General features: G+C 42.8%; 1 protein-coding gene across 10 annotated transcripts in view; it reads left to right on the top strand.

The window, feature by feature from the left end:
- Window positions 1–9,961: 9,961 nt before the first annotated feature.
- The window catches only part of TRIOBP (TRIO and F-actin binding protein), a 79,312-nt gene continuing 75,993 nt past the window's right edge, over window positions 9,962–13,280 (top strand). For 4 of the 10 annotated variants that reach the window (XM_078376169.1, XM_078376168.1, XM_078376170.1 and 1 more), the window contains exon 1: window positions 9,981–10,107. The gene's annotated coding sequence lies outside the window, so the exon portion shown is untranslated. Of the gene's footprint in view, window positions 10,108–10,600; window positions 10,657–13,280 lie in introns of those variants that run through there. The other 6 variants (XM_020787679.3, XM_020787680.3, XM_078376171.1 and 3 more) reach the window with 6 other exon arrangements.

The raw sequence follows: 13,280 nt of genomic DNA, 5'->3' as shown, positions 1-13,280 counted from the left end.
GTTCTGTTTCACCCTCCCTAAGGAACATATTGGACGGCTGCTGTTTCCTCTTGGAAATGGAAACTAAGGGCACTTCCAGGCAAGTGTCTCTGAGTATCAGCAATTACACACCATTTATAGCTACATTTCTCCAAAAGACTTAACATGTAGCCGTGTTAATCTGTATAAGCATAGCAACAAGAAACGAAAAGCAAAAAAAAAAGCAAAAAAAAAAACAACAAACGATTCTGAGGCACCTTAAAGACTAACTGCTATATTTCAATGTATCGCTGTTTTGTCTTTTTCTTGATGAAATTTCTGTGCTAAGAAAAAAGATGGCAGGAGTGACAGGAAAGCTTGGGAGGGTTATAAATAGAATATCACAACTGATTTCACATCCTAAAGTTCAATGGATGAAGCAGGGGGATGGCACAACAATACCTAGTCTGGAAGCCCCCTAATCTCCTAGCCTTGTTCTAAATCTAGGTACACATACAGATTTTCTAGCAACTTTGATCACAGGGTGAGCCTCCCAGTGTAGAGGAAGCATTCCTCTTTGGAAAATCACTCTTCATCTGAGAAAAGCCAGGACCAGAGGAGGTTACCTTTTGCTTTTTGAACAACCAGACATGGCTGCTGAGCAGCATGTTTCTGATCTGAGGCAAGGGGCCCATGTTAGAAATGGCATGGCAGAGTCCTGGCCTCCCAGATCAATAGCCAGCATCTGCTGCCAGCAAGGAATGGTGTGTGTGTTTTTAAAAAGAGCTGGTGAAGAGACTTTTGTGGGGTTGCACTTAATCAGTAGAATCTGTCTTTTAATTTTGTCAAACACCCTGAGCCATAGTAGTGGGTCCTGGTCTGTTTCCAGCCACAGTGAAATTATTTTCGTCATATCCTAGGTGGAGCGGTGCCCATTCTGTGGCTGTCTGGAACATGGGCTACTGGTGCATTCATGCTCTGTTTTAAGGTGGCATTAAGGCTTTTCATGTCAGCATGCTCAAGCTTTTTGTTTAGCATGGGTGATGAGGTCACCTGTCATCCTTTCCAGACTTTCCTTTTCAGCTGAGCTAAACTGTAGTCCTCAGACAGAATCAGGATAGTTTTTTTCCAGCAATATATATTGTGAGCTATCCCAGTTGATAATGTATTTCTAGGTGGTTTGGTCTTTCAAAGGGACAATTAAGATCAATTGGCTTTACACTGCTCCCGGAGAAGATGTAAATTGCTGTTGCTGGTTTGTGGCCAGCCTTACTTGCATTTTTTAAGATCCTCTTTGGGGGCCTGCCTGTGGTGGCAATATTGTCCTTCAATATTTGCTACCCCACCATTGCTTAAATGCCTTGAGAGCAGTCATCTGTTCCAGGCGTCTCCTTAAACCTTAAAATCCGTCACTGGAGGTTAGAATTGGGGAAGAAGGCCTTCTCACTTCTGGAGCTTTTGTCTGGGGTGTTCCCTCCCTCCCATGGAGACTCAATTTGCACCACATTTTATCTTTTTCCAGTAACCACATAAATCATTTTTGCTCTGGCTTTTAACTGTTTTGATTTTGCTGCTTGGAGTCAATGTACTTTGACGGAACGTCTAACGTCCCCTGATGGATCAGAAGGTTGGGAAGCATTTGAGGCTTTGTGTTCTAAAATGAGGCTCTTGGGGGACCAAGGTAGAAAACAGTGCTGCTGCTGCATTAGTGCCATATGCACGTTCCCCCACCCCGCCAGTAAACATTTTACACCAGAGGGTTGACTTCTTTACAAATGTTAATAGAACTCAAGAGAGCACAGAAGAGTTCTTGAGGGTGGGGGTCAGTGTGTGTGTTTGTGTGTGTGTGTGCGTGCGTGCGTGCGTGTCTGCCTTGTGACTCAATCATGTGAGGATTTGGGTATGCAGCTCATAGGATTAAGCTTTTGGGCTATTCCTAGTGTATGGCTAAAAGCCAGTAGTAGTAGCTTCAGGGCAGTAAGATGAGTTTCTCTTTTTTCCCTTTAATCTTCTGGTTTCTGGGATGCTATGGAACCATCACTGCTTTGGAGGGGGGACCCTGACAGGTGTGTTCTCTTTTTTAGGAGGGAGTACTTTTCATATCTGCTGTTCAAAGTTGCTAAGCTACAGTGCTTCACTCCTGTACACACTCAGAAGGGTTCTCTGAACACTAAAGTTGTTAATAGCAAGAGAATGGGAACAGTGTGAGCGAAAGGCTTGATGCCGGAGCGCAGAAGGCAAATATGAGAAAACTTGTCCCATTTCTGAATCACTCATCTGGTACGGTTACATTCCTCATCTGCAGAGAACAGACTGTAGCTCAGCTGGTGAAACCAGACTCCTGTGATGCTGATGCTGTTTTTATTTAACTCAGCGTGCAGTCCTCTGAAAAAGATGGCATGAGCAATCCAGTGCTACAGTAATGCCTCAGTCAAAATCCTGAGTCGTGCTGAAACTTTAACCATTTGACTTCTAAAACGGTTTTGCTAGATTTCCGTGTGATTTACAGGACAGTCTTATGGTTGAGCCTTGATACCTGGGTGAGAATGAACTTGCTGCTCACTGAAAGTCTTCTTCCACCTATGGTGAGGATGGTGTACTGCAAGGATGAGGAATATCTGGCCCCCCAGATACTGATGGACTGCAAATCCCATCAGCCCTAGGCAGAAGGGTTATGGGCATTATAGTTCAGCAACTATTTGCTATCGTGGCAGAGTGACAGCAATCTGGTAGAATATTAATTTGATGCAAGTCCTCAGTCATTATACTTATGGTATAGGAAGGAATGAGTGAAATTGGGGGTAGGGACAGAAAGTATCTAGATCAGGTCCTCTTCCCCCTGCATGTGAATGTGTATTAGCAAAATAGATCTTACATTTGAATATTATACCCCCCTGGAACTGATGGTGGAGCCCATGTTGGCCATCTTATTTGGAGGACATCGTTCTAATTAATCTTGTCATTGTGACATCATTGACATCATTGTCAAAATATCCAAGATATTTTGCAGCCTAAGTCAAAGATCTGGATGGCACTGCTTCCCCATTCCAGCCTCGGAAGCTGATCACAGCAGTGCTGATGCAGTAGCTCTGTTCACGCATTCTTGCAGCTTGTGTTCTCCATACATAATGAGGATAGCAGAAAAGCAAAGCCGGTGAAAGTGAGTTTAGAAGAGTAAGGCGTGCCTGTGTTAGGCTCTCCATGAGAGACAAAAGCCTGATTTTGTCATGTTTTTGGCTTACACGTACACAACAGCCTCTCCCCAACCCTTTTCAGGCCCTTGCTTTCCCATATTGAAATCAACAACAGTGGGGCATGGGGGCAACATACTCCCCCTCCCTTGTCATGTGTGGAGGACACACATAGTAAGAATGACTCACTGCAGCTCTTGTTTTTCTGACAGTAGCAGGCTAATGTAATGGATGCAGGGCACGACCTCCACACCTTTGTTTTACAAAATCTTGCTGATGAACCCCATCCTCTTAATATCATCCTGAGGTAGCCACCTTACTTTGTCTAATGGTAGGGCTAGCCTTACCTATCATAGTTCAGCATCAGGAATGTAGAAGCCTTCAGAGTAGGGGATACAACCCATCTTTTGAGATTTGTACCATGGAGCCCTTTGACCCAATTTTTAGAGAACTATGATGAGCACTCAAATTGACAAAATAGTTTACCTCTACGTGAAAGCCAGGAGGAAAAAAAACAAAGGCCACGTGGGGTATGTGTGTGAATACTATCTGTAAGCTCAGAACAATGAACAACAGAACTCCAGTTAAAAATGGCCCTCAGCCACTTCAGTTCCAATTTTCTAGTTGCAAAATCAAGGCATCCCACTAGAATATGTGTGGACTTCATAAGAACTACTGAATAAAGGTCCATTAATCCAGCATTAATGGATGAATGTCTCTGGGAAACCCAAAGGAAGGAGCTGAAGGCAATATATCTGTAACTCCAGTTTCCCAGCAATTGCTAGTGAGAGGTACATTGGTTCCAGTACTGGAGGCAGAAATTTGAAAGGTTACCTGGGACTACAACTTCCAGAATCCCACAATTATCATGGCTGCATCAGGGGGATTCCTGCAATTTTAATCCTCTATGAACTTAGCATATCCCCCTTTAAAGTTGTCTGGGGAATACAAGCAAATTGCCAGGAGAGGGAACAAACAACAATTTAAAAAAAAAAACTGTCTTTTTGTTATTTGTTATTTATTCTCCAAAATACAAGCATTGCCATTATATGTGGGAGTGAATACTGTGGAACAGCTTATTATGCAATTCTGTTACTTTTAGACTGTGGAGAATCGGAGCCTGTGTGGTGTAGTGGACAGAATGTCAAACAAGGACTCCAGAGACCTCAGCTCAAATCCTTGCTTGGCTAAGAAAATTCATTGAAAGGGCAGTTATAAACTATTCTTTCAACATCTCGCATACTTCAAAAACCCATCAAGGTTGCCTTAAGTTGGAAGCAACTTGTTGGCATGTAACCACAATGATTTTTGGAGAACTAAAAAAAATAGGCATAACAACTTTTCAATATAGCTTGTTGTGCTCCTCATTTTCCCATGTGGTCAAGTATTTGGGCCATAGTTGAACCAAAAGGCCGAATCTGTTTACAGCACACGTGAAGCCTTCTGAACCAGACCAGCAACCCTCCCGTTCTGCTTTCTGTTCCCACAGTGGCCAACCATATGCTTATAGGAAGCCAAGAAGCTGCCATAGGTCCTTTTAGAGAGAAAGGATGGGTAAAAATATTTTAAATGAATAAATAACCAAAATATGATCTTATGTTGCTGCAGCTGCTGCTACTATTAAAGTACCCCAAGCTCTGATTCCAATTTATTGATAAACACGTGGCTCGAGGCAAGAATACCAGCACTTCCTCTGCTCTATATTTGAAGCCCTCTCCTCAAAAAAGCTCAGGATCTGGATATCCAGCCATGAGGATAGTATGCAGAAACAAGGGGAAACCTAGCAGGATTTGAGTCTCCTTAGGGGGACTCATCCCCTTTGCATTCTCTGTACAAGCCTCTTGACCACTGAACTGCAGATTTGGCTGGTGCTTGGCACGGTTCTTTCCTCATTCTGATTTCATAGCCCAAACCAAAACACCCTTCTTTGTAGTTGGCTGTCAGACACTTGCCTGAAGACTACATTTCTGGTGCTTTTCAAAGCTTCTCATTTGTAAAGGAGGTGAAATGGGCTCTTGCTGGGCTTGTGCATTGTGAGTTGAAGAGGCTGAGGCAACTGTGGCTCTGTGGATGATGGAATGCAGCTCCTTTCATCCTTCTCTATTTGTTTGCTGCTTAGGGCAGATGGAAATTGTAGGCCAGGCACATCTGGAGGATCACAGTTGCCCATTCAGATGTAGAAGGAATGAGTCATCATTTTGGTGATATGATCTTAGTGTATCTACTGCTCCTACTACATTCTGTGTGCACTTGCTGTGAACAAGCATATAGTGGTTGGTTTTGTTTGCTTCATTTTTATACCGCCTATCTGGCCAAAGGCAGCCTTTCATGATTCCCAATGGTTCACATAGTCACACTTCCAAAGAGCATCCAACAATAGAGGTAAATGTGTTGATCTTTGTCAACAAGCCTGTTCTAGTTGTGTTTGTTTGCACAAGAAGCAGGTCCTTTGTAAAGTTAATGGCTCTTGATTGTGTGTAGGCATTCTTCAGTCTTGAGAGACTATGGTAACATGCTCTGAATAGAGGTCTTGGAACAGCCTCTAGTGTGGCCAAGAAGGCCAATTCGAGAGTGACAATCCCTTCCACACTGAAGACAAACACAATCTGTCTACTGTCCAGCTCCCTGATTTTGCTGGTTTCGGGATTGCTTCTTTGCCTCGGCCTGCTGAACAAGTGTCTCTTCAAATTAGGAGAGGCCATGATGCAACGCCTGCCTCCAGGCTGAACTCTCACATGTCAGCGTTTCCCATCGGTTGAGGTCCATTCCTACGGCCTTCAGATCCTGCTTGCAGATACCTTACCTATGTTCAAAACTAACTGCCCCACCTCCTTTCCTGTGTGATGATGGTGGAATTATCAGCAATGCTCCAAAAGTTCCTACTGTTGTTGGTTTTTCCTATTAGTGCCTTGTGGCTCAGTGGTTAAAACTGCAGTAGTGCAAGTTCAGCCTCTCTATTCATGACCTGAGTTCGATTCCAATGGGCTCAGGTAGCTGGCTCAAGGCTGACTCAGCCTTCCATCCTTCCAAGGTTGGTAATTGGAGCACCCAGCTTCCTGGGGGTGGGGGGCAATTTTTAGCCTGCATAATTAAATTGCAAACTGCCCAGAGAGTGGTTTAAGTGCTATGGGGCGGTATATAGGCAACACACTTTGCTTTACCAGTGGATTTTAGCCATAGAGCAGGGGATTCTGTGGCTCTCCAAATAGTTTCTGTTATTCCTCCCCATTAAGTTATGCTAGTTAGTACTGATGGAGTTACAGCCCCACAACATCTGCAAGGCCACATGTTCTCCAGGCTTGTGCTGCAGGGTGCTGTTGCTGCTGTGCGAATGTTGCCAACATATGCTCCAACTTAAGCGGCGGCGTCATACTGGCACCACAGGATCATGAGTCTATATTGCATTGCAACATCTGGGAATCATGCTTAATCTGACCACTGGCCCTGCACTTCAATGTGCAATGTATTAGCTTCTCCTGATGTGCAGAAGAACAAACTGTCCTTGGTTGGGTAGTCTGATGGAAAGATGTTCAGACATTTCCCTAAACTCCCACCACCACCACCCCCACACCGCATATAGTGAAAAGAACATGTCCAAGTTAATCAGTCCAAAATTAAGAGGGGTCAACCAGGTCCCTTGATTCTATAACTCCATGGTTCTACCTGAAGGGAAAAGGGCTGAAGTGGAGCAGTAAGGGACTGAAAACGTATAGAAAAGGTGAAGAAGCTGAGCTACTGGCAGTGGCGTGTCATCGTTGTGTAAATGAACAACACAGGGCAGGAGCGATATTTATGGCCTCGTTGACCGAAAACACTGCTTTCAAAGCCCTTCACTAAGGGAAAGATAAGGAGGAGCGCCTTCTGCATGTAGTAATTTCATTAGACTTTCCTCCCCCCCCCCCAAAGACTAGCTTGCATTTTGAGAACTATTAATCTACAGGAAAACGGATTAAATATAAACTTTGAGGGAGGGGGAATTGGGAAAGTATTCCAAATCTTATATGGAAGGTCAACATTAAGATAGAAATAGCTATAAGGGGTGTATTGGCATTGTATATATGCAATGCACATAGACAAGCACATATGCCTTCCTGTGTCCAGTGGTTACTTTTGAGCCTTAGAACATACTTGCAGTGCAAGATCTCCAGTTCTCAGTATGAAAGCACGAGAAAAGGATGCTTCTAAGTGTGTGCAGAGTGTCATATTACTCTATAGATGCAGCCAGAGACCGCATAATGCCATAACTGGAATGAAGAAGTAACATCACTAAATCCAAGCATTTGAGAGCTGCAGTGCTAAAGAAATTTCACTTGCCTCTTTTCCTCTTGTTTACACAAACCGCCGAACTCATTTTAGTTATAAGTTCCAATGCATTTAGGAACTATTTCTAGGGAAAACAATAGAGACAGTAAGCACAGCTGAGACCTCTCAAAAAAGGCTACAGTAGGGTGGAGGTTGGCTTTTGTTTGCCAAATGTACAGCACTTGCTATTAGGATGACAAATCCTGTGACAAGAAGGCCAACAGTCCAATTCAGTGTAATGTGGGGGAAAGAACTATTTGGGCCCCCAGGTGCTTTCTTGGAGAAATTGCTTTTGAATTACAGTTCTCAGAACCACCCAGCCTGTGTGGCTGGCAGTTGTGAGTTCTGGGGCCTGTCGTAGCAAAAACTCTGGAAATTATAGTACCCCTGTTTCCATAAAAATAAGGCTTAACCTGAAAAGTCCTAGTACAATTTTTCCGGATGCTCGTAATATAAGCCCTACCCTCAAAATAAGCCCCAGCTAAGTGAAACCCCGCCCTCCACCATTGTGCAGCAACGAGAAGAAGATGGCATGACTGTATTTGAATAAATGTAGATGGTTGGACATGAAAAAAAAAACATCCCCTGAAAATAAGCCTTAATGCATTTTTGGAGCAAAAATTAATATAAGACCCCATCTTATTTTCGGGGAAACACGGTACTAAGGAGTAATATTTCCAAGCTTTGATTTTGTCTTTCAACTCCCATCAGCTGCATGCAACCAACACAGCCGAAAATAGCAGGATGGTCAAACGCCTGGTGTAAGGCACTTTCCTGTGTCCTGAGCTTCTATACATCAACGGTGGCAAAGGCAATGCAAAATCCTGGGGTGTGTTTCAGGCTTACAAGGTTATGATGGCATAAACCTTGCCATAGTAAATTTTGATGGGCTTGATCCTACTTCAGCTGAAGAACAAGATGGTGTCCACAGCTTGCAAATGATCCGTCAAAGTCAAAGATCAGGTGAAAGTGGGTTTGGATCTGGATGATTTGTTGCTGCAAGGGTTGCATGTGATGACACTTTGGAGAAGGCCTTTATTTTGGAGGACAGTGAGGTCAGGTCAGTTCTGCTATTGAAGACAAATTTCAATGTGAAGGCTTAAGAGTATATTCAGAGGCGCCCATTTTTTTAAAAAAAAAAGTCTCTAGATGGTCAGTCTTGGGGCTCTAATATTTACTTACTTTGGAGCATTCCCCATACTGCTTTTCATCTGAAACATCCCAGAGCAGTTCATTAAAAAAAAACAAAATAAAGTGTGTGGGCTTAAAAGAATAAAGCCACAAAACAGTTCTTGCTGCTATATGCTCCAGTCTGACTTACAGCATTCCTATGAGTTAGGGACTGAAAGTTCTTTCATACAACCCTGTTCAGGTCTTGCAAACATTTTTGAGTCAATCCATCTCATATTCAGTTTTCCTCTCTCCCTACTGCAAGCACCTTTCCCTAGTATTGTCTTGTCCACTGTTTTCAATGGCTGTTACTGTTTTACTACCTCATTATTGGGCTTTGCTGCTGTTTTTGTTTTCTCAATATCAGCTGATGAGACAATATATTTAAAAACAATTCATTGCAGTTCAGTCTGACTGAGAGGGTTAACAATTAGGAAAGTAATCAAGACAATTCCAGAGTGAGAACTACATAGGTCTACACGAGGTTTGATTAAGTACCAAATAGATAACAGTTGTCTGGAACTCTGCCCGCCCCTTGACCTCACCCAGGGATGTGCAATACATATAGTTCTCCAGCTGTGTCAAATCAGTTCCCATGATGAGGCCTAGCCAGCATGAATGAAGGATGATGGGAGATGCGGTACAGCATGTGCAGAGCCACACACTCCCTGTCTTTGATCTAAAGAGAGAGATTAAAATTTGCAAATAGTTGAGCCAAAAGGCTATCACAGATGATTAATTCTGGTCCTTTGCGTGCTTGTGGAGAGTGAAAATAATATAAATATAAATTAAAAAATAAAATAAATAAATAAAACCTGGAGAGACCAAAATAGGAGGCGACTCGCGCTGAGCAGAGTCAGCCAGGGGCGCTTCCGTGACGGCGAAAGAAAAAAAAAGGGAGTCAATGAACCCCCTAGCAAGGACTCAAAAAACCAGATGTGCGCTGGGGGTGCAGCGCACATTTCTCATCTCATCATTAGAAGAGCCGAAGCATAAAGGAATCGCTCATTTGGCACGAAAGCAAAGAGCGCTAATAATACTGGAAGCCGGGAAGAGTGGAGAGGATCAATCGCAGACCCAGTGTCAGTGCAACGTGGGTTGCAAAACACGAGGCGGGGGGGGGCAGCGTGGAGTCGCTGGGAAAACACACCCCAAAAGTTTCGACCCTGTTAAGTTCCAACTCTGATGCGGGTCTCGGAGCTTTCATTCGCCGCCCAAACGGCCCGCCCCTCTCCCCAACAGCCACTGGAGAGGTGACATTTAAATGAAGGGGGTCCCCTCGGCCTATTAAAAAGTGGCAGGTGGGTGGGGCTTTAGACCGCCTCCCTGGAGGAAAGTTTGTATTCATTGTTAAAAAGCGGGGGAGGGGGAAGAGAGTGAGAGAGAGAAGACAGCGCTGGAAGGGCTCCGAGCGGGGACGAGGTATAGACGTGTATGTACAGTAGTAGCTCTATTCTAAAGGGTGCGCGCCTGCTGTTTTCTACCCGTATGTTATATATTGATGAATTGCGAGCGTGTTGTCATTCCGGCTGTAAGCGAAGTAGGCAGCGTTTATGTGTTTTGAAAGAGTGCAATGCATAAGGATTTGGAATTTAAATTTTTATATATATATAAAGAGGTGAAAATAACTTTTTTCCTTCTACAGTTAAAGGTAGATAGTGGGCTTTAAAGGTCTGGGTGGTTTCCCCCAGGTGATGAATAAAACCTGCTTTTAGGACTGGCTCCAGCTGCGAAGCGGGCTGTGACTTCGTGCGCACCCTTTAAATGAGTTTCTTAAATGCGTTGCATGGTAATTAAAAGCAGCCGCCGAAAAGAAAAAGAAAAAAAACGAGGGGAGGAAAAAAAAAGCCTTTTCCAAGTCATGCAAGTAAGGATGAGAAGGGAGGAAGCTGTGGAGCGTCTGCTGATTCGGAGAGCTCGCCCTTCTTCCCGTGTAAGATCTACTGGGAAGTTGCTTTTCAACAAGTTGTTACACTTCTGAGACATATTAAATCAGGGCTCTACCTGATGAGTAAGACTCGATCTACTGTCTGTGGTAAGAGGAGAATTTGCAGCAAGGTAATAATTTTAATTGGATGATAAGTTGTGCTTTATAGCCTTTCCCTTTCTGGGTTGATGTTGGGTTCAGATAAAGTATTTTTGAAACAGAAGAGTTTTTAAGACTTGTTTTAAGTATGTGGTGGCTGGTAAACCCAGCACACAGAAGTAGGATACAGAGATAAATTGATGCTTAAGCTTCATGGTGGGTGGTGTGGGAAGACAATCTAATATTTTGTGTGTTATGGAATTGCTAGACTGCAGAAAGAGCTAGATTTTAATGGTTATGTCAAGTAATATGACTTATTTATATCCTTATGACCCTAAATGGGTTTAAAAATAGGGACAGGTATGTATGGTTATTAATCCAGGCCTTGTGTTTATGGAAACACACATTGATTGTTGTTAAAATTAGCCTGGGGATCTAGCATGTGCTTCTTTTTAACTTCCTCCTAAAGTGTTTCTTTGTGCATGATCTTGCCCTTATCATTTCCACTGTCTGTTAAATGGAAAGTCAGAATGATTCTACCTCACAGACATGGTCAAGAGAGCTGCTTGATAATCTTGGCTGAAGAGTTGCATGCTGAAAAGGGAGGCTTGTAAAATGTGAGTGTTTCGGATATGCAGTGCAGGCACCTGAAGTAGAAAGGCAGAACATGAAAGGAACCATTTTAAACATTGTCCTTTTAAACTACAAGTCCCAAATTCTCCCAAACAGCATGCTGCTTAGGAATTTTGGGATTTGTAGTTCAAACAGGTATCATTTCCAAGCTGTGCTTTCAGTGCATGTACACACCTGAGAAGGCACAATATTCCATACAAGCATAAACCATCTCTTTTAACATTAGGTAGGTCCCTGCATTAGGATGTATGGCCACCAAATCATGAGAAGAGTGGAAGGTCTCCTTGATGGAGCAAATCTAGGATGGAAATATCAGGCACCAAATGTTGTGAAAAGATGGGACAGGCTTTCTTGTAAGGAAGTCTGCTTTTAACAAAGGAAAAGGGGGCATTCCTGTTATCTATGGATCCATCCTTAACATTTCCAATCCAAGTTTCCATCCACAAGATTTCTCAACTATTGAAGCATTTTTGAAGAAAAATCTGCATGAAGTGATGCTGAATCATGTGCTCCACCATGCAAAAAGAATCCTAGCAGCCATTGCACCCCCAGAAATGAACTAATGAGCCATAGGGTATGAGTTTTTTTTATTTTGTTTTTTGCCCACCCTGATGCAGGTCTTTTTAAATACTTGAGCCTCTTGCCTCTTAACAAACCAGTGCCATCTAAAATCAAAGTACTGCCATCAGCTGTGCCACCTGAAATCAGAGCTGGAGAAAGTTGCATTCTGGGACCTGTATTTCCATAATCCCCCTGCCCTGCTCAGCGTAGCTAAAGACCATACTGGGCAATATTCTGGAGTAGTCCACAAAAGGAACTTTTCCAAGACTACCTAAATTCAGGTTCTCTAGGAAGTGAGTGCACTGTGTTTTCCTTGTTCTTCCTTGACAGTGTTTTCCTTTCTGGTGAAAAAAGAGGCTGGTCAGGCATATTTTGGGATGGACAAAGAGAATCCACACTGGTGGTGTGGAAGGAGTGGAAGAGCTGAACAGTGGCTAGGAATCTATTTATTTATTAACATATTTATGTATAAACACTTTTGTTGTACCCTGGGCAGTGTACAACAGAGAGCAAAGCACAATTAATAACTATAAAACATCAACATAGAACATCATAAAATAAAATAAACTGAGCAAAGGGTCAAAAAGCAACTACAGTAAATTAAACTAAATCAACAAATAAAAGTAAAAATTTTAAACATTAAATATTTAAAACAGGTAGCAGCAAAAGGTGTTAAATATGCATCATCAGCGGCTATTAAATGAAATGGATTGAAAAGTCTGTGGCAATAGAAAAAGTTTCAAAAATTTCTTGAATGTTACCCAGAAAAGGGCCAGGTGAAATTTAGACTGAAGTTCATTCCATAATTGGGAAGTAACCACAGAAAAAGCTCCTCCTAATGAGTTGGACCATTGCTGTCTCTAATTCAGTATAGCCAGCACTGACCGGCAACAACCCTCAAGAGTTTTAGGCATGATTATTTCCTAGACCTACCTGGAGGCATCGAAAATTGAACTGCTGCATTCTGCATGCACAGAATATGGCTTCGCCATTGTGCCTTTCCCATTGAAGCACTGATACCAAACTAGCGTTTTTATCATGAGCAGCAAACAAGCTAAAACTACCTGTGCTGTATCGGCTAGCAAGTAGCTAATGAATGTACTGCAGTTTTCTTTGGATAGAAAGTTACGCTGATGCCTAAGATGCTAAAATAGAAATGATGATGACTGTGAGTACTGCCATGAGCATTTCTTGCACATCTCACCTTGTTTAAATATGTTTAATCAGTGCTTTCCTGTTCACATGCGTTTACGATCAAAGTAGTAGCCTGAATGACTACTTGGCCACCATGGTGATGTTACACACAATTTATTATTAAATTTAGATGGCTCTTTCCATCTAAGGCTAGAATGGTGAACCTTTTCTCCTCCAAGTTTTGTGGATTCTCCCATAATTCATGGCTCTTGTTGAGGATGCTAGCTGGGGATTCTGAGAATGGA

The sequence above is a fragment of the Pogona vitticeps genome, chromosome 5 (genome assembly GCF_051106095.1).
Source record: "Pogona vitticeps strain Pit_001003342236 chromosome 5, PviZW2.1, whole genome shotgun sequence".
NCBI lineage: Eukaryota > Metazoa > Chordata > Lepidosauria > Squamata > Agamidae > Pogona > Pogona vitticeps.
Note: the sequence above shows the minus strand (reverse complement) of the source record. Positions and strands in the feature narration are given on the sequence as shown.